Source organism: Pseudophryne corroboree, chromosome 3 (assembly GCF_028390025.1).
Source record: "Pseudophryne corroboree isolate aPseCor3 chromosome 3, aPseCor3.hap2, whole genome shotgun sequence".
NCBI lineage: Eukaryota > Metazoa > Chordata > Amphibia > Anura > Myobatrachidae > Pseudophryne > Pseudophryne corroboree.
Window position 1 is genome coordinate 418,031,908 of NC_086446.1, and position 21,183 is coordinate 418,053,090.

Consider the following 21,183-nt stretch of genomic DNA (forward strand, 5'->3'; position numbering starts at 1 on the left):
GCCTGATCAGTACCAGGGAGGGGGACTGCCTGGGAAGATCAGGTACTGTAAGGACTGACAAATAACGTTGAGCTAACCAGTGACCTATCCAATACCACATGATAATAACCAGGTTGACACCTCTACGACTCACCTTATAAATTATAACACTTTGAATTCTTTGAGCTTATATCTTATCACCTTCCCAGCATCACCCACATATTGTTTATATATACTATCCGCTTGGTTCTTCTTCCCATCTTCTCTGCTTTCCTCATCACCTTGGGGTTGCAATTTTACAACCATTTCTCTTCCTTTATTTCCACTCAGTGGCACTTGAAAATCTTGATATCACCTATGTATGGTTTTTAAATAGAATGTCACTTTCCATACACAAAGCTAACGCTATGTGTATGTCACTTTAATGTTTATTATTTTGGGCTAACATTCTTCCCTCCCATATTAGTTATTAGATTCCAGCATGGTTTATCTGCAACATAGAAACCAGTACATAGCTTTCACCATATCTTCTGTTTGTTTCTATTTTACATGGATCCGTCGTCATGGATACAGATTAATTACGACTCTGGGTCTCCAAAGACTCCCTAAAGATGGCCAACGCTTTTCCTTTATCCCCTATGGAGATTCTCACCAACAACATGGCCGCCGCAGCACTTAATAAGAGGGACATACACAGCATGGAGACCTGGAGATATACTGTTACTAACTGGAGAGACTGCGGGCACATGCGCAGTGAACGAATAGCGCCGCCGGCGCATGCGCACTAACGAAACCGGAAGTGGGCGGAAGTACCCAGAGACACGTGACGCGTCACCTCCGTCACCGGAAGTGTGGCGGAAGAGCCGCAAATCAGCACATTTTTACAGTTTTGGACAATTCTATCGTTATTTGAGCCTTACACACCACTCGTTTTCTATGTATACATCCCTATGGTGTCCTCCCTAGCCTTAGACTATGTCCCAACTAAGTGTCCTTGATGTTCTTTATGTTACATTTTTTATTACATCACATGATCAATTATGACATCACCAACCCTGAGCCAGTCCACCAGGGGTATAAATAGGCATGCTATCTCATTCTGTCCTTACCCTTTGAAGAAGTCAGTTGTGACGAAAAGTCCGTATTTCGGAATATTCCGTATTTCGGATATTTGGATATGGGATACTCAACCTGTATATATTTTTTGGCTTTTAAATCTAATTTTAGCTATTGCATTTTAAACAACACAAGTCGCCGGTACCCTTATCCCCCCATTTTTATACTTTCCCAGCAGTACTGTACCAGGATTGCATTCTTAAGGGTTGGCAGACACCTTTTAACAAGGTTACGTGTGTCTTTTAGCAATTTAACTTTTCATGTTTTACTGAGAACCCACCTCACAAGTGGCGCTGTATCATTCCTTTCTACATACATACATATATACATATATATATACATACATACATATATATATATATATATATATATACATACACACACACACACACACACACACCAGTATATAAATCACACACACACACACGCCTTGCACATACATACATACATACATACATACATACATACATACCATGAATAAATACTGTGAGTGTATACAGACAGACATACCCAGGGCATTGAAGAGGAGTCTAATGGCCACAACACGGTGAGGAAGTCCATGGAGCTCCTCCATGTGCAGAGAACTCTGCAGGTCAGAACTCCCTTCAGTAGCAGCAGCTGCTAACGATGTAGCGATTTAAAATAAAGACGGAGACAGAGCTCCATATTTATTTCTCTGTGTCTCTGCAAAAAAGAACTCGACTCATCAGGGAGGTTTTCTGGGTAACCAGAACCCCCCCCTCCCTGCGCTACAGGACTTGGCCATTGCATAACATTCCACTTATTTGCCTTAAAAAAACTCTTTGGTTGCTTTCGCAGTATGCTTCGGGTCATTGTCCATCTGCACTGTGAAGCGCCGTCCAATGAGTTCTGAAGCATTTGACTGAATATGAGCAGATAATATTGCCCGAAACACTTCAGAATTCATCCTGCTGCTTTTGTCAGCAGTCACATTATCAATAAATACAAGGGAACCAGTTCCATTGGCAGCCATACATGCCCACGCTATGACACTACCACCACCATGCTTCACTGATGAGGTGGTATGTTTTGGATCATGAACAGTTCCTTTCCTTCCCCATTCTCTTCTCTTCCCATCACTCTGGTACAAGTTGATCTTTGTCTCATCTGTCCATAGGATGTTGTTCCAGAACTGTAAAGGCTTTTTTAGATGTTGTTTGGCAAACTCTAATCTGGTCTTCCTGTTTTTGTGGCTTATCAATGGTTTATATCTTGTGGTGAACCCTCTATTTTCACTCTTGTGAAGTCTTCTCTTGATTGTTGACTTGTACACATATACCCCTACCTCCTGGAGAGTGTTCTTGATCTGGGCAACTGTTGTGAAGGGGTTTTTCTTCACCAGGGAAATAATTCTTCTGTCATCCACCAGTTGTTTTCCGTGGTCTTCCGGGTATTTTGGTGTTGCTGAGTCTCTCTGGTGCGTTCTTTCTTTTTAAGAATGTTCAAAACAGTTGATCTGGCCACACCTAATGTTTTTGCTATCTCTCTGATGGGTCTGTTTTGATTTTTCAGCCTAATGATGGCTTGCTTCACTGATAGTGGCAGCTCTTTGGATCTCATATTGAGAGTCGACAGCAACAGATTCCAAATGCAAATGTCACAACTGGATTCTACTCCAGACCTTTTACCTGCTTAATTGATGATATATCGAGGGAATAGCCCACTCCTGTCCATGAAATAGCTTTTGTGTCGATTGTCCCATTACTTTTGGTCCCTTAAAAAGTGGGAGGCACATATAGAAACCGTTGTAATTCCTACACCGTTCACCTGATTTGGATGTAAATACCCTCACATTAAAGCGGAAAGTCTGCAGTTACAGCAAATCTTGTTTATTTCATTTCAAATCCATTGTGGTGGTGTATAGAGACCACAATATGAGAATTGTGTCGATGTCCCAATATTTATGGACCTGACTGGATATAAAAAAGAAAAACCACAGTGCAAAGAAATAGAATTCCTTTAAAAAAAAGTGCACATACATTATTTTGCATGCAGCACCACTACCAATAATTTCCTGCAGTCTTTACAACCCACCTATAACAGGTCTCTAAACCTTTTGCAAATCTGCATAGCTGTTCATATAAATGTTACATAGCAAAGTCCTAAATGAGAAAAGGACAAAGCGGCAGATGTATTAACCTGGAAACAGCATAAGGAAGTGATAAAGCAGTGATAAGTGCAAGGTGATAAACGCACAAGCCAGTCAGCTCATAACTTAATTTACATATTGGAGCTGATTGGCTGGTGCGTTTATCACCTTGCACTTATCACTGGTTTATCACTTACTTATGCAATCTCCAGGTTAATACATCTGCCCCATTATTCTACACAGCAGTATTTACCTTATTACCACTTTATATAACTTGCATTTTGTTTTAATTACAGCTGCAACCCACTGTTTTTAAAACATTGCAAAATGTTGATAAACAACTTTATTCTGGCGTGCGTCACACTTATTACAGCAATCAGTTGCAGAAAAGCTCAGATATTAATACAGATTTTCATGGTGGCTCATTCAAAGGCATAATAAGAATTTACTTACCGATAATTCTATTTCTCGGAGTCCGTAGTGGATGCTGGGGTTCCTGAAAGGACCATGGGGAATAGCGGCTCCGCAGGAGACAGGGCACAAAAGTAAAGCTTTCCGATCAGGTGGTGTGCACTGGCTCCTCCCCCTGTGACCCTCCTCCAAGCCAGCTAGGTACTGTGCCCGGACGAGCGTACACAATAAGGGAGGAATTTTGAATCCCGGGTAAGACTCATACCAGCCACACCAATCACACCGTACAACTTGTGATCTAAACCCAGTTAACAGTATGATAACAGCGGAGCCTCTGAAAAGATGGCTCACAACAATAATAACCCGATTTTTGTAACTATGTACAAGTATTGCAGATAATCCGCACTTGGGATGGGCGCCCAGCATCCACTACGGACTCCGAGAAATAGAATTATCGGTAAGTAAATTCTTATTTTCTCTATCGTCCTAGTGGATGCTGGGGTTCCTGAAAGGACCATGGGGATTATACCAAAGCTCCCAAACGGGCGGGAGAGTGCGGATGACTCTGCAGCACCGAATGAGAGAACTCCAGGTCCTCCTTAGCCAGGGTATCAAATTTGTAGAATTTAGCAAACGTGTTTGCCCCTGACCAAGTAGCTGCTCGGCAAAGTTGTAAAGCCGAGACCCCTCGGGCAGCCGCCCAAGATGAGCCCACCTTCCTTGTGGAATGGGCATTTACATATTTTGGCTGTGGCAGGCCTGCCACAGAATGTGCAAGCTGAATTGTATTACACATCCAACTAGCAATAGTCTGCTTAGAAGCAAGAGCACCCAGTTTGTTGGGTGCATACAGGATAACAGCAAGTCAGTTTTCCTGACTCCAGCCGTCCTGGAACATATTTTCAGGGCCCTGACAACATCTAGCAACTTGGAGTCCTCCAAGTCCCTAGTAGGTGCAAGGCACCACAATAAGCTGGTTCAGGTAAAACACTGACACCACCTTAGGGAGAGAACTGGGGACGAGTCCGCAGCTCTGCCCTGTCCGAATGGACAAACAGATATGGGCTTTTTTGAGAAAAAACCACCAATTTGACACTCGCCTGGTCCAGGCCAGGGCCAAGAGCATGGTCACTTTTCCTGTGAGATGCTTCAAATCCACAGATTTGACTGGTTTTAAACCAATGTGATTTGAGGAATCCCAGAACTACGTTGAGATCCCACAGTGCCACTGGAGGCACAAAAGGGGGTTGTATATGCAATACTCCCTTGACAACTTCTGGACTTCAGGAACTGAAGCCAATTCTTTCTGGAAGAAAATCGACAGGGCCGAAATTTGAACCTTAATGGACCCCAATTTGAGGCCCATAGACACTCCTGTTTGCAGGAAATGCAGGAAACGACCGAGTTGAAATTTCTTTGTGGGGCCTTCCTGGCCTCACACCACGCAACATATTTTCGCCACATGTGGTGATAATGTTGTGCGGTCACCTCCTTTCTGGCTTTGACCAGGGTAGGAATGACCTCTTCCGGAATGCCTTTTTCCCTTAGGATCCGGCTTTCCACCGCCATGCCGACAAACGCAGCTGCGGTAAGTATTGGAACAGACATGGTACTTGCTGAAGCAAGTCCCTTCTTAGCGGCAGAGGCCATAAGACCTCTGTAAGCATCTCTTGAAGTTCCGGGTACCAAGTCCTTCTTGGCCAATCCGGAGCCATGAGTATAGTTCTTACTCCTCTACGTCTTATAATTCTCAGCACCTTAGGTATGAGAAGCAGAGGAGGGAACACATACACCGACTGGTACACCCACGGTGTTACCAGAACGTCCACAGCTATTGCCTGAGGGTCTCTTGACCTGGCGCAATACCTGTCCCGTTTTTTGTTCAGACGGGACGCCATCATGTCCACCTTTGGTATTTCCCAACGGTTTACAATCATGTGGAAAAAACTTCCCGATGAAGTTTCCACTCTCCCGGGTGGAGGTCGTGCCTGCTGAGGAAGTCTGCTTCCCAGTTTCCATTCCCGGGATGAAACACTGCTGACAGTGCTATCACATGATTTTCCGCCCAGCGAAAAGTCCTTGCAGTTTTTGCCATTGCCCTCCTGCTTCTTGTGTCGCCCTGTCTGTTTACGTGGGCGACTGCCGTGATGTTTTTCCCACTGGATAAATACCGGCTGACCCTGAAGCAGAGGTCTTGCTAAGCTTAGAGCATTATAAATTTACCCTTAGCTCCAGTATATTTATGTGGAGAAAAGTCTCCAGACTTGATCACACTCCCTGGAAATTTTTTCCCTGTGTGACTGCTCCCCAGCCTCTCGGGCTGGGCTCCGTGGTCACCAGCATCCAATCCTGAATGCCGAATCTGCGGCCCTCTAGAAGATGAGCACTCTATAACCACCACAGGAGAGACACCCTTGTCCTTGGATATAGGGTTATCCGCTGATGCATCTGAAGATGCGATCCGGGCCATTTGTCCAGCAGATCCCACTGAAAAGTTCTTGCGTGAAATCTGCCGAATGGAATTGCTTCGTAGGAAGCCACCATTTTTACCAGGACCCTTGTGCAATTATGCACTGTTTTTAGGAGGTTCCTGACTAACTCGGATAACTCCCTGGCTTTCTCTTCCGGGAGAAACACCTTTTTCTGGACTGTGTCCAGAATCATCCCTAGGCACAGCAGACGTGTCGTCGGATCAGCTGCGATTTTGGAATATTTAGAATCCACCCGTGCTGTTGTAGCAGTATCCGAGATAGTGCTACTCCGACCTCCAACTGTTCCCTGGACTATGCCCTTATCAGGAAATCGTCCAAGTAAGGGATACTTAAGACGCCTTTTCTTCGAAGAAGAATCATCATTTCGGCCATTACCTTGGTAAAGACCCGGGGTGCCGTGGACAATCCAAACGGCAGCGTCTGAAACTGACAGTGACAGTTCTGCACCACGAACCTGAGGTACCCTTAGTGAGAAGGGCAAATTTGGGACATAGAGGTAAGCATCCCTGATGTCCCGGGACACTATATAGTCCTCTTCTTCCTGGTTCGTTATCACTGCTCTGAGTGACTCCATCTTGATTTGAACCTTTGTAAGTGTTCAAAAAATTTTTTAGAATAAGTCTCACCTAGCCTTCTGGCTTCAGTACCACAATATAGTGTGGAATAATACCCCTTTTCTTGTAGTAGGAGGGGTAATTTAGTTATCACCTGCTGGGAATACAGCTTGTGAATTTTTTTCCATACTGCCTCCTTGTCGGAGGGAGACCTTGGTAAAGCAGACTTCAGGAGCCTGCGAAGGGGAAACGTCTCGACCTTCCAATCTGTACCCCTGGGATACTACTTGTAGGATCCAGGGGTCCTGTACGGTCTCAGCGCCATGCTGAGAACTTGTCAGAAGCGGTGGAACGCTTCTGTTCCTGGGAATGGGCTGCCTGCTGCAGTCTTCTTCCCTTTCCTCTATCCCTGGGCAGATATGATCTTATAGGGACGAGAGGACTGAGGCTGAAAAGACGGTGTCTTTTTCTGCAGAGATGTGACTTAGGGTAAAAAACGGTGGATTTTCCAGCAGTTGCCGTGGCCACCAGGTCCGATGGACCGACCCCAAATAACTCCTCTTCCTTTATACGGCAATACACCTTTGTGCCGTTTGGAATCTGCATCACCTGACCACTGTCGTGTCCATAACATCTTTTGGCAGTTATGGACATCGCATTTACTCATGATGCCAGAGTGCAAATATCCCTCTGTGCATCTCGCATATATAGAAATGCATCCTTTAAATGCTCTATAGTCAATAAAATACTGTCCCTGTCAAGGGTATCAATATTTTTAGTCAGGGAATCCGACCAAGCCACCCCAGCTCTGCACATCCAGGCTGAGGCGATCGCTGGTCGCAGTATAACACCAGTATGTGTGTATATACTTTTTATGATATTTTTCCAGCCTCCTGTCAGCTGGTCCTTGAGGACGGCCCTATCTATAGACGGTACCGCCACTTGTTTTGATAAGCGTGTGAGCGCCTTATCCACCTTAAGGGGTGTTTCCCAACGCGCCCTAACTTCTGGCGGGAAAGGGTATACCGCCCATAATTTTCTATCGGGGGGAACCCACGCATCATCACACACTTTATTTAATTTATCTGATTCAGGAAAAACTATGGTAGTTTTTTCACATCCCACATAATACCCTCTTTTGTGGTACTTGTAGTATCAGAAATATGTAACACCTCCTTCATTGCCTTTAACGTGTGGCCCTAATAAGGAATACGTTTGTTTATTCACCGTCGACACTGGATTCAGTGTCCCTGTCTGTGTCTGTGTCGACCGACTAAAGTAAACGGGCGTTTTAAAACCCCTGACGGTGTTTTTGAGACGTCTGGACCGGTACTAATTGTTTGTCGGCCGTCTCATGTCGTCAACCGACCTTGCAGCGTGTTGACATTATCACGTAATTTCCTAAATAAGCCATCCATTCCGGTGTCGACTCCCTAGAGAGTGACATCACCATTACAGGCAATTGCTCCGCCTCCTCACCAACATCGTCCTCCTACATGTCGACACACACGTACCGACACACAGCACACACACAGGGAATGCTCTGATAGAGGACAGGACCCACTAGCCCTTTGGAGAGACAGAGGGAGAGTTTGCCAGCACACACCAAAAACGCTATAATTATATAGGGACAACCTTATATAAGTGTTTTCCCTTATAGCATCTTAATATATAAGCATATCGCCAAATTAGTGCCCCCCCTCTCTGTTTTAACCCTGTTTCTGTAGTGCAGTGCAGGGGAGAGCCTGGGAGCCTTCCCTCCAGCCTTTCTGTGAGGGAAAATGGCGCTGTGTGCTGAGGAGATAGGCCCCGCCCCTTTTTCGGTGGTCTCGTCTCCCGCTCTTAACGGATTCTGGCAGGGGTTAAATATCTCCATATAGCCTCCGGAGGCTATATGTGAGGTATTTTTAGCCAAAATAGGTATTCATTTGCCTCCCAGGGCGCCCCCCTCCCAGCGCCCTGCACCCTCAGTGACTGCCGTGTGAAGTGTGCTGAGAGGAAAATGGCGCACAGCTGCAGTGCTGTGCGCTACCTTTAGAAGACTGAGGAGTCTTCTGCCGCCGATTCTGGACCTCTTCTTACTTCAGCATCTGCAAGGGGGCCGGCGGCAAGGCTCCGGTGACCATCCAGGCTGTACCTGTGATCGTCCCTCTGGAGCTGATGTCCAGTAGCCAAGAAGCCAATCCATCCTGCACGCAGGTGAGTTCACTTCTTCTCCCCTCTGTCCCTCGTTGCAGTGATCCTGTTGCCAGCAGGACTCACTGTAAAGTAAAAAACCTAAGCTAAACTTTCTCTAAGCAGCTCTTTAGGAGAGCCACCTAGAATTGCACCCTTCTCGGCCGGGCACAAAAATCTAACTAACTAACTAACTGGCTTGGAGGAGGGTCATAGGGGGAGGAGCCAGTGCACACCACCTGATCGGAAAGCTTTACTTTTGTGCCCTGTCTCCTGCGGAGCCGCTATTCCCCATGGTCCTTTCAGGAACCCCAGCATCCACTAGGACGATAGAGAAAAATTAAACATTTCCCATACACCTCTATCACTAGTTTTATGCACGCTGTGTCACTGTGTGGCCCCTTTTACGGTCAGATTTAGTCACCTTATGAATTTAGCACCAAAAGATCAAACCAATATAATGTAACTTCATATCAAAATAGGCAATACAGTGACAGCACGGAGCCAGACTGTGGAGGAAGAAAAAAATAAATAGTATAATGAATGTAAAATAGTGTACCCGTGTACACCGCAGCGTCAGCAGGCAGATCATGAGCCGAATGAGTAACAAACGGATATCCAACGTTTCAGGATATTTATCTTCATAACACTTTCATCAGGGAAAATGTCACGATAAGCCAATGATACATTTGAAAATAGTTGTTTTTTATTCACAGCAATAGCTAAGTGCTGCTGCCACATAACCAGCTATGTGTGTAATATATATATATATATATATATATATATATCGCCCTACCTATAACATGAATGTGCTATGCACTTGCACCTATTCAGGTCCTCGGTGCACTCTGTAGTGACCACAGCGTGTGCAATTCACCTAGTCTTTGCTATTACGTCCACACTATAAATGCTACACATGCATATGTGTATTTGTGCCTACCCCCGGCTCCCTTGGCCTCCACTAGAGATGCCCCCCTCACCTAGTACCGGACTCTCAGCTCCTTCCGCTCCTGGGAACAACGAACAGCAACGAGGCCCAGAGTGTACCAATTCCTGCGCGATTGGGGATCTCCGTACTCGAACGATTCGTGTGGATAGCAAAAATGGAACGCAATGCACACAGTAACACCCCTACAGACATGGTACAGCCCGGCAGCCCAATAGGGAGCCAAATCGTGACGTCATCGTATTTCACTACAGGACAGGAGTGGGAGTGACTTGATGCAGGAATGGGCGGGGCTTAGAGCGGTGAGGGCAGTCCCGGCAGCGTGACTGTGATGGGAGGCTGAGGCGGTTGGTTCTATATCGGAGGGGCTGAAGGGACCTTGTGACGTATTGAGGGAGGAGCTACGTCACCAGGGGGAGGAGCTACGGCGAACAGGGTACCCGAAAAGTTCGCTCGCCACGCTTCGGGCACGGTGGCTCGCTCCGCTCCGCTTCGCTCACCACCTAATTACTAAAGGTAATAGTTGGTGGCGTGGATAGTAGAGGAACTATCCCGCTGGCCTAGCTCCTCCCCCTTGCGTCGTAACTCCTCCCCCTTACGGAAAAGGTCCCTTAGCCCACTTGATTCTAGCATCTACCGGCTGAGGCTGAGCAAAGCATCAGTCAGTGGCGGCTGTTCTGTGATTGCTGTGCTGTGTGGTGTCATACAGTTACCTGTGTTGTGCTGCATAGTAGCCTGTCCTTTCCTTTTTACTGGATCCTTCCTTATGTTTTACAAAGGAGAGATGTGTTTCTGTCACTGATTTGCCCAAAACATGCCTGGAAACGTGTAGACAGGTTTTCCTTACAAATGTTATCATTTACATACAGCAATTACTTTTAAACACCCCTTCCCCACTTCATGTTCACTTGTTATTAATTTGCAAAGGGTTTCTATGTGCTGCCAAGGTCGTACTGGCCCACAGGGGCATTCCTCGGTGGGCCCCACTGCTCAGGTGCTCGAGGGCCTACCTTCTCTAGGGATGAGGTTCCAGACTGTGCACTATTTGTATATTATACGTTATCCGGTTGTTAGGTCGACATATGACTAGGTCGATGATCGAAAGGCCGACATGGTCATTAGGTCGACATGTACATGCCCGAACCGTGGTGAGCGACCACGTTTAAACTGACAATGGTGCCAGATGCCTTCACTACCCCAAAAAAAAACCTGTGTCGACCTGATGACCATGTAGACCTAGTCATATGTCGGCCTTATGCCAGTGTCGACCATATGGTGTCGACGTAGTGACTCGACCTAGACAGGGTTGGCTTAATGATCCACACCCACATTATACATAAGATTATGGTATATTTTATACAGTATATTCTTGTTATTAATATGGTACATTATCATGCATGCACTAGCAGTATTTACCATATATATTTATCAATTAAGGGGCCCAGACCATGCACTCTCTAATGGTTAGCAAAGCCTCTGTGTTGACTGGTCACACCCTCTCTGGAGACTGGCCAAACCCCTAAGCATGGGCCCCTACCTCCGCATTCCCCCCGGTGGGCCCTTCATGCCCCAGTCCAACACAGAGTGCTGCCATTCATCTACTGCACCACTCAAGGAAGGTGAATAATCAAAACTTGGAGAGAGAGATAGTACCAAACAATCATCTTCTGTAATTTTGCAAACATAGTTTATAAAATGACAGGGGACAATTCCATTGAGGGCAGATCCGTTCACACGTCCCAATATGCGCAGCAGCTGCCATGCTATACGGCATCAGCATATCGCTTAAAGGAGTTCACTACACCAAGTGTAACAAGCACTTTTTATTGAATCGAGGTGCGAATCAGCCAGGTGAAACATGCAATAAGGGCTGCTGATGCTGGTGTTTTTATACACCGCTGCAAAAGCACCCTTCACCATCAGTTGAATTACCTCCTTAGAAGCTGAACTGGTCCTGCATTCTCAGCGCAGGAATTTGAACGCCTCTGCCTGATTGACAGGCAGAGGTGTTCGCGGGGACGGACGGGGGTGGGGACGGCTGGCTTTCGGGAAAACAGGGGGGTGTCGCAAGACACAGTTTCCTTAGCCTCGCAAGCCGCCCTGCGATGGCAAGGCTGAGAAAACTTAGGCTCACTCAGATTACCATCACGACCATCTCAGATGCGATTTAATCGCAAGTGCAGGGAGGAGATGGTATGCACCTCCTCCTATATTTGCATTGCTAAGGATTGCAATTGCAAAGCTGCTGCAAACAGCTTTGTAATTGCAATCCTTAGTGAATTAGTCACTACATTTAAAGCAGAATTTTTTTAAAAGGCAAAGCCAAGTTTTTGGTGTTTTTACTGCTATTTTATAGCGACTGGCTGCAGTTCAGTGGCCGTTACAAGAGTGGAATCAAATAGTTCCCTGCATATTAGACTGGGCAATAGGCTCTGCATTTTAGACTGGAGACAAGGGAAGGTTTTACATATTAGACTGTGCAACATGGAAAGTTCTGCATATTTTTGGGCACTGCATATTTATTTAGTTACTTAAATAGTGCCAGCATATTCAGTTGTGCTTTACAATCGGGAACAAAATACCGTATTTGCCGGCGTATAAGACGACTTTTTACCCCTGAAAAACATGCCTCCAAGCGGGGGGTCGTCTTATACGCCGGGGGTCGTCTTATACGCCGGGCGGGAAGTCGCGCTGTGGGAAGTCGCGAAACAGGGGCGTGGCCTAGCATAAGGGGGCGTGGCCTCGCGGTCGGACCGCCGTTTTCAGCAATCCAGGGGGTTAAGAAGATGATGTTGGCTGCCCACCCCACTTCCCCTGTGAAGTGCCTCTATCTGTACGGTGAGTGTACGGCGCTGCCGGCGGGTGAAGCTGTGTGAAGTCCGGCTCCTACACAGGGACAGGAGCCAGGTGCTGCACGTATTGTTACAGTGCAGCACCCGGCTCATGTCACTGAGCAGGAGCCGACATTCAGCAGTGACAGGCGGTGCATAAGAAGGGGGGGGGGGGGACAGCGGCTTAGGCAGGGGGGACAGCGGCAGCACTGCAGGGAAGCTGCAGGTGAGGGGGGCTTACAACTTTATGTGGTGGGTTAATACTGGTACTACAGGTACCTTGGATTCAAGGGCGGACCAGACGGATCTATTAAAAGGTTATACACGAGGAGGTGGCGCCCGCTGTTTTTCTTCTAGTCTTCTACAGTGTGTTGCCAGAGTTCCTCTGGGTTGTGGGCTGCCTGCCTGTGTTCCTGAGAAATCAAATCAAATCTGATGTTCTTTTACGTTTTATTTGGTGTGTGGAAGGTGTGCAGAAGAGGGGGTAGTCTTATATGGCGAGTACATAACAAACTCTATATTTTGAGTGTAAATGTTGGGGGGGTCGTCTTATACGCCCAGTCGTCTTATACGCCGGCAAATACGGTAGTTAGAACAAGATGGGTAATAACAGAAAAAGAGGTCAAAGCAATGGTGTAACTACCGTGGGTGCAGGGGATGCTGCTGCTATGGGGCCCGGGCTGCCTCCAGGGCCTGCCGCTCCACCTGCACCCAGTCACGCATAGATTGGGCCACCAGGAACAAGGATCACCTGCCTGCTGTCTCATCCATTATCTGGAAGCAGCCGCAGACTGCGAACGGGGTTATTCAGCTTTGTTAGCAAACCAAAAAAAGCACACTATTGGGCAAAACCATGTAGCACTGCAGGAGGGGCAGATGTAACATGTGCAGAGAGATTTGGGTGGGTTATATTGATGTTTCTGTGCATGGTAAATACTGGCTGCTTTATTTTAATTTTTTACACTGCAATATAGATTTCTCTGCACGTTACATCTGCCTCACGTGCAGCATGGTTTTGCCCTTTAGTGTGCTTTTTGAGTTTGCTAACAAACCTGAATAAGGCCTACCTTAGGCAAATGCAGGGGGTACTGGTTGCCTAGACACCACCCTCCTTTCTGCAAGTGGCTCAAATTCTGACAATAATAGCAATAGTATATAATACGATTACTAGAGCAGCCGCCACATCATGCAGTGTAAGGGACAGAGCAGAGCTGCTGCACATGTCCAGTGGTAGCAGCTTCTTCTACCAAGTTTGCTGTGTGTGTGGATCTGAGTTCTCAATCAGTGCTCTGGACCAGAGAGTAGCTACCAAGAAGAGGAGACAGAAGTTTACCATGAGGTGGAAGAATATGTGCTTAGAAAGTGCAGTAGTGGTTCTACCATATTTGTGTACTTATTATGGTTTGTTTAACCTTTTCCTGACCACTTACAGTGCATCTGGAAAGTATTCACAGCGCTTCACTTTTTCCACATTTTTTGTTATGTTACAGCAGGGATTGTCAACCTGTTACAACTCGTGGCACACTGAACAAGATCTAAATATTGCCAAGGCACATTCAAATATAATGGTGATGCATGGTGCAGCTGCGTGTCCTAGGATGTCATGTTGCAGCTTCTCTATAGGTAACTCCTGAGCCACATCTGAGAAAGCCAGAAGACCCCAACACTGCCCGGGCCCAAAATTAGAACTGGCTCTGCAACCACTGAACCACCCCAGTATTGATCGTTCCAGGGCCTCAGTAACGGCCAAACACTGATGGGCCTGGCTGTGCTTCTATGGCGGAACACCTGGAGACTGCTCAGGGCACACTAGTGTGCCATGGCACAGTGGTTAAAAACACTGTGTTACAGCCTTATTCCAAAATGGAATAAACTAATTTATTCCCTCAATATTCTACACATAATGGCAACGTGAAAATATACTTTTTCTCTCCATTTTAAACAATGTCATGGATTTAGAGAATGTGATATTAAACATTTTGTGGGAATAGAACAAGTATCTGGCACATGGAAAAATAATAGTATAGAGACAAAGGAGTGTATTCAATAAGTGTCGGAACCATTCCGACATGCATTTGTTAGAATGGATCCGACAAGGACTATTCAATGAACGGCCAAATCCGACTGCCGGATTTTAGCCAAATCCGACTGTTGGATTTGGCCGTTCCCGGTGTCCTATCCTGCCGCTGCTGTGAGCGGCTGCCAGGTGCGCTGACAGCGGTGGTGGGGGAGCTGAGATCAGCGGCTGGCGGGGGGAGTTGGCGGCGGGGAGACATGTCTGCGGTGGCGGGGGGAGGTGCTGCAGGGAAAGAGGTGCCTGGCCGGGAGATGGCCATCAAGGTACCTCGCATCCCCGTAGCCCGACGCACTGCTACCCTTTCTCCTCACCTCAATCCGACTTGTTTTCAATCTGAAAGGGGGCCAAAACCTGTCGGATTTGGCCCCATTTCCAACAGAAGCATGTGGATCGATGGCTATTCCGCCGATCCGCGTGTTTTCCGACAAGTTGGGAATTCCCGACTTGTCGGAAAAAACCTACACATTTTGAATAGGTCGGGACCCCTTCCGACCGAAATCTTTCGGAATCTGTCGTCTTTCCGACAAGACGGCAGTTTCCGTCAGCTATTGAATACACTCCAAAGTTAGCTAAAACTAAGATAAGGTGGAGTTATACACTAAAAAGTTTGGTTCCCAATGGCCTTAATGACGATTTGAGCTGTGCTCCTGATATTTAATTTTTTTTTGTGTTTACTTATACACGTACCCACTACTTCAATTACCACCGTATCCATTGTCAAAGTCAGAAAAATATCACGATGCACACTGCCATATTTGCACCTCATATGTGTCCCTGCTGCGCATGCGTGCGCTCTCCCGTGCGTGCGCATACTTGCTGTTGCGGGCACCCGCAGGCGCGCGGTATGCGCATTTACGGTAGAGATTGTATGCGTCTAGCGGGCGACTCTTTCGTTACATATTTCCACTATATAATGTATTTTGTAGATCATGGTCCCTTTGATAGATTCTGAAAGTTTGGTTAATGTAGAATGTTCATGAACAGAGAAATCCCCCTTTGTTTGATACAAAGGGTCAGACAGGAGTAATACAGTGGTGTTTAGTATCCATCGGAAGAGTATTTAATTAGCAATATTCCGGTGTTGGTTTGAAGCGGATTAATCGCTCGTGCGAATAGTTATGGACATAAGAAGTTTATGTCCATTTACTATTATTTGCACTTACTTATTCATGCGGCGGGAAACCCAGTTTCCCACCCACCTGAGCAGTTGGAAATAGTCACAGCCCACCTGTATGAATCAACCTATGACCTTTTGTTATAATGCGAGGAGGAATTCCTGTGTCCAATGAACAATGAGATTGTAGGGACTATTGAATTGTATTGTGTGTGGGGCATAAATAGACAAGCCGATCACATCCAGCTCACTCTTCAACGGTTATCATTGCTGAAAATCGGGAGCTGGATGTCCAGAGGCGCATGCGATCATTTCCTTTGTGCGTAAGTTTTCTCCGCAATCATATTGTCTTTCTTGTTGTTATGGGCCATATCTCTCTCTCTCTCTCTCTCTTCTCCTCTTTTTCTCGTATTCTCTTAAACGTAATAGTATTGTATTGTATTTCCTGTGTAGTTATCTGGTTAGGTAGTCTATGTTATATTGTAGTGTATGACTTGTATTGTATTAATTCTTTTGCAAGTATAACATTCATAATATATATATTAGGCGTTGGACCCTAAGCACAGTATCTGTGTATTTCTTATAGTGTTAAGTATTCTCAGAGCGTCGGTGACGCTCAAACAGCTTTTAAGTTAATAAGGTTACACTGTGTTGCATCTACACCCTATCTCTACACTAAGGTTTTACAGCATATTACATTGTTTATGGTTTAGATATAAAGGTTTAACATTGTGAGTGTCTGCGCCGCTCGTGATCTCCTCGTGGTCTCGAGCGTCTGCTACGCTGATAGCGTAGCATTAAGGTAGTCGCTCACCTATAGTGTGCCCGATACCAACAGCGTATTCTCGCGAGCGTTTGTATCGCTCGAGCGGCCCGCTCCCGATACAGCGTCCGCCACGCTATAACGAACCATTACGTTAGTCAGCAACCAATAGTGTGCCTGCCTGTGATCTCTTGGCCGTGAGCGAACGTGACGCTTGAGCGTCTCGACCTCGGCTAAGCGATTGCTACGCAACGTGCGTACCCTTACGGTACTCCATATGTCAATAGCGTACAGTGTTCTTAGGCCTCTTAAAGGGTTTTAAATAAGATAAATATTTAGCTTTATCAATTGGCGGCTCGTCCTGTCCTTCACATATCTCTGCTAGGTAATTTCAGCAGACATTATCCAGCAGCAAAGGGCGGGAGGTCATATTCCTCGTAGTGCTGTTTGGATAAGCGTCTGTTTCGCTTAGTAAAGGGTGCTGAAGGAATCCGGAACCGGAGGTAAGAACAACACGCTAGTGTCTTTTAAAACTGTTTATTTCTGTCTTGCGTACACACGCACATATCTGCATTTCTTTTTCATTCGTGTATTTTCATATATCACTCTCCTGTTTGCCATTTTATAATTGATAAAACGTGCTAAGAGAGATTTGTCGCTATTTCATAGTTAAAGTGTAAATGTAATATATAACGGGATAAAGTGTAAAACCCACACGCAACTCTACCTAAGGTATAAGGAGAGATTGGTGTGTTGCACGGTAGACGATCGAGGATCATCTACATAGATAAAACGTGTTAGTTGTGTTACGGTGGACATTGCTTTGCGTACACGTGTCTCCAACAAAGGGCTGAGACTCGCGTACGCAAAAGCCGACGCACGCAGCGTAAATTACGCAACGGAGCGTCCGGGTACGCCCACGTAACTCAAATCACACGATAGTGTTATTGCAACAGGCGGAAAGGTGGCAACGTGGTAAGTAGCGCAAGTCTATTTTAGTGTCCGAAATTTAGATTAACAGATCCTTCTCCAAATTCACAACACATCTGGTCTAAAGAAAATTTCTGCGCAGAAATAGAAATAGAAGCAAAAGTGTACGTGTGGTGAGTGAGTGTTTTGTATATATAAGTTTATACAATTTTACAGGTTGAACCACAAGAAGTCGAGTTCTCGCAGAGGTACATACATGTAAGTGACGTGCATGGTGGCTAGGGAGGCATCTCTGGTTAAACATAAAATTTGAGCAGTAGAGAATAGTAGACCAGGAGGTCATACTACAGACCGGGAGGTCCAGGTACAGCAGACTAAGAAGTCTGCCATAAAAGAGAAAAGGGCACAACCCAGGGGGTTGGTGCAAAACCCATATAGGCCAATAAAGCTCTGGCTGAAGGAATTCGCAGCCGAAATTTTCGATTCCACTGGTCGCTCAGCACATAAGATTAGTTGCTTATGTGCTGAACGATTGTACCGCACGTAATTGTGTACATTAGTTAATCTGACCAGTACCATTTGTGTACGAACTCGGTCATAAAACTATTTGTACACTCTGATGTGATTTGTGTAATTTTTTATTTTCTGAAGGGAAGTTCGCTGGTCACTCAGGAATTGTCCAACAACCAATAGTTACTGGAAAGAGTAAGTGTTCTGCGGATATCCCTCGCATGTTCCAGTAAATAGAGGTTCATAGGGGCCCTGGGTCGAGTACGCCAGCGCTAAGGCAGTGTGTGGGTCGTATTGGTCGGCGTGGGCGAGTGAGTGGGGTACTCGGTAAACCGCCACCGTCAGCCTATCGTGAACATTTTGGTTTTTGTAAGGGTTCGCTGAAGACCCTGAAATAAGGTCAGAGGTGGTGAAAGCAACGCCTGCAAGTTATGGGGGCCAATTGTTCAGGAAGGGGGCGATCAACCTCGGTTCGGGTTGATTCAGTGAACCGACCAGTCGGGTCGGCAAGGTACGTAATGTGTGAAAAATATGGTTCACATACAGAGGTTTTATGTGATGAATGGGAGAGAATGACAGTGCATGACGGGGAGAAATTCCCAAGAGTAGGTAGCTTTAGCCCAGAAGTGTTGCAAAATTTAAGGAGGAGGATATGTCTCATTAAATCAACAAAGAGACGAATCCAACATTATGATTATTTGCAGTTATGGCAACAGGAGGGTGAAATACAGAGAGGATTGGCTCTGGCGGCGGGATCTAATCCTATCAAGAAATTGATAGCGACGGCCCCGCCGCCACCATACATATCAGGAGAGAAATTGGTTGCGGAGAATGACGCATTAGGGTGTAACAAACAAACACTTAGCAACTGTGTAAATGTTAATAAGTTAACCAATGCAAGTATTAACCCGTGCAAGTTGTACCCTGTTTTGAACTTTCCCCAGGAGTGTGATCAAGAGGACGAATCGGCAACAATATCGGCGCTCTCTCTAGCAGCCACCATAGCAGAGACAACAGTAGGCACGGCTCCACCCACGAGATTAGTAACAAAAGCCCCTAGCGGAGGGATAGGTGAGGTCGTATCTACAGGTAAGTACGGCACCATACACTACGCTGAAACCATTTCACCACAGGCTGTAGAACCTACACAGAGTGATGTTAGTAGACTTAATCCTGTTAGGGTAATAGCAGTGCCAAATGGGAAAACTGACACAACAGGAATCACACCTGTTAGGAACATTGCCATGTACAGCCCATTTTCCCGAATGGAATTAAGAACCATAGTGTCCGAATTCCCTGATCCTAGAAAAGACTTAGTTGCTAGCCAGAAATACATCAGAGACCTAGGGAACACTTTAGAGCCCAATAACAAAGACTGGCAGGTATTGCTGAGGGCATGTTTACCCTCCAATGTCGACGCAGCTCAATTTTTAGCTGACTGTGGATTAGATCAGGATGTACCTCTTACAGATGTGTACAACAAAGATAACGTAAAAAGAATAAGTTTACAGTTAAAGGAGTATTTCCCAGCGGTAGTTAAGTGGAACAAGATTTTCTCCATTAGACAGAAAGAGTCAGAAACTGCTGCAGAATATTTTCACAGGGCATTACTAGAAATGGCAAAATACACAGGTATAGAGGACATTAAAACAAACATAAACCATCGAGAAGTAGCAGTATCTGTACTAATGGATGGTTTAAAAGAGACATTAAAGACAAGAGTACAGACCACGCAACCATGTTGGCGAGGTCTGTCGGTGGCTACTTTGAGAGAGGCTGCTATTGATCATGACCGGAATATCACCCGACACAGGGAGTCACAAGGTGATAAGTTAATGGCCGTAAGTATACAGGCCCTGACCACAAGGCAGCCTTTGTATAAATCACCAAACCCTGTGGGTAAGTCAAATGTGGTAACTTGTTTTTCATGTCATAGACAGGGACACATGGCACGAGACTGTAGAGTGAAAAATTCACAAAACTCATATCAACCCCCTAGACAACGACACGACACACGACATTGGGAGCAGGGTCCGCAGAAACGGAGTTATGAGCCACATGCAGGGGAAACAAAAAGATACCCCCCGAACAGAGACTGGCAAGCCACTGGTAGTTCCCATTTAACCCCTTCACGAGTAGTTGCTGCCAGCGGGATTCAGGGAGGTCACCATACCCAATAGGGGTGTGGCCATACCTGTAATCTGCTGCCAGTAAAATTGATTGCAAGTCTTGGGAGTGAACCAGAAATTGCAATCAATGTAGCTGGTAAATCATTAAACTTTCTTGTAGACACAGGGGCGGCCAAATCAGTGATAAATTCGACAGTGGGCATGAGAACCACTGGTAAGACAATTCCAGCCATAGGGGTAACGGGAGTAGTCCAGCACTACCCTGTTAGCAAACCAGCCGAGATTACAGTAGGGCCTTTACAGACCAAGCATTCCTTTTTGCTGGCTGCATCAGCACCGACTAATCTCCTGGGAAGAGACCTATTGTGTAAAATGGGGTGCGTCATCTATTGTACTCCTGAAGGTGTATTCTTGGACATACCTGAGAATCACGCTCAGGAAGTGCAAGACATGTTAGACTCCCCATCAAAATTAATGTCACATACCATCATGACAAATAGGACTCCATCCCAAGTAGAAGAAATGACATCCCAGATACCAGAGTCACTTTGGACTAAAGACGGACAAGACACTGGATTGATGGCAAACGTAGCTCCAGTAGTTGTACAAGTAAAAGATGGTAGGATAGCTCCAAAAATCCCACAGTACCCTCTGAAGCCAGAGGTGGAGTTAGGAGTTTACCCAGTAATAGAGCGCTTGCTACAACAGGGCATTCTGGTAAGAACGTCCAGCACTGCCAATAGTCCCATCTTCCCTGTTAAAAAGAGTGGGGGGAGGGGTTACCGGCTAGTGCAGGATCTAAGGGGGATTAACAAAATAGTTGAGAGTCAGTTCCCCGTAGTGCCAAATCCAGCTGTCATCCTTATGCAAATCCCTCCCACTGCGAAATTTTTCACTGTTATTGACCTCTGCTCCGCTTTCTTTTCGGTACCTCTGCACCCTGACAGCCAATATTTGTTTGCATTCACATACAGAGGAGTCCAATACACATGGACTCGATTACCACAAGGTTTCATAGACAGTCCAAGTATATTTTCCCAGGCTTT

General features: G+C 46.0%; 1 protein-coding gene across 3 annotated transcripts in view; it reads right to left on the reverse strand.

The window, feature by feature from the left end:
* Positions 1 to 10,345, reverse strand: part of NCOA6 (nuclear receptor coactivator 6) — a 181,204-nt gene extending 170,859 nt beyond the window's left edge. For 2 of the 3 annotated variants that reach the window (XM_063960241.1, XM_063960243.1), the window contains exon 1: positions 9,818 to 10,345. The gene's annotated coding sequence lies outside the window, so the exon portion shown is untranslated. Of the gene's footprint in view, positions 1 to 9,777 lie in introns of all 3 variants that reach the window. The other variant, XM_063960242.1, reaches the window with a different exon arrangement.
* Between the last annotated feature and the right edge of the window lie 10,838 nt (positions 10,346 to 21,183).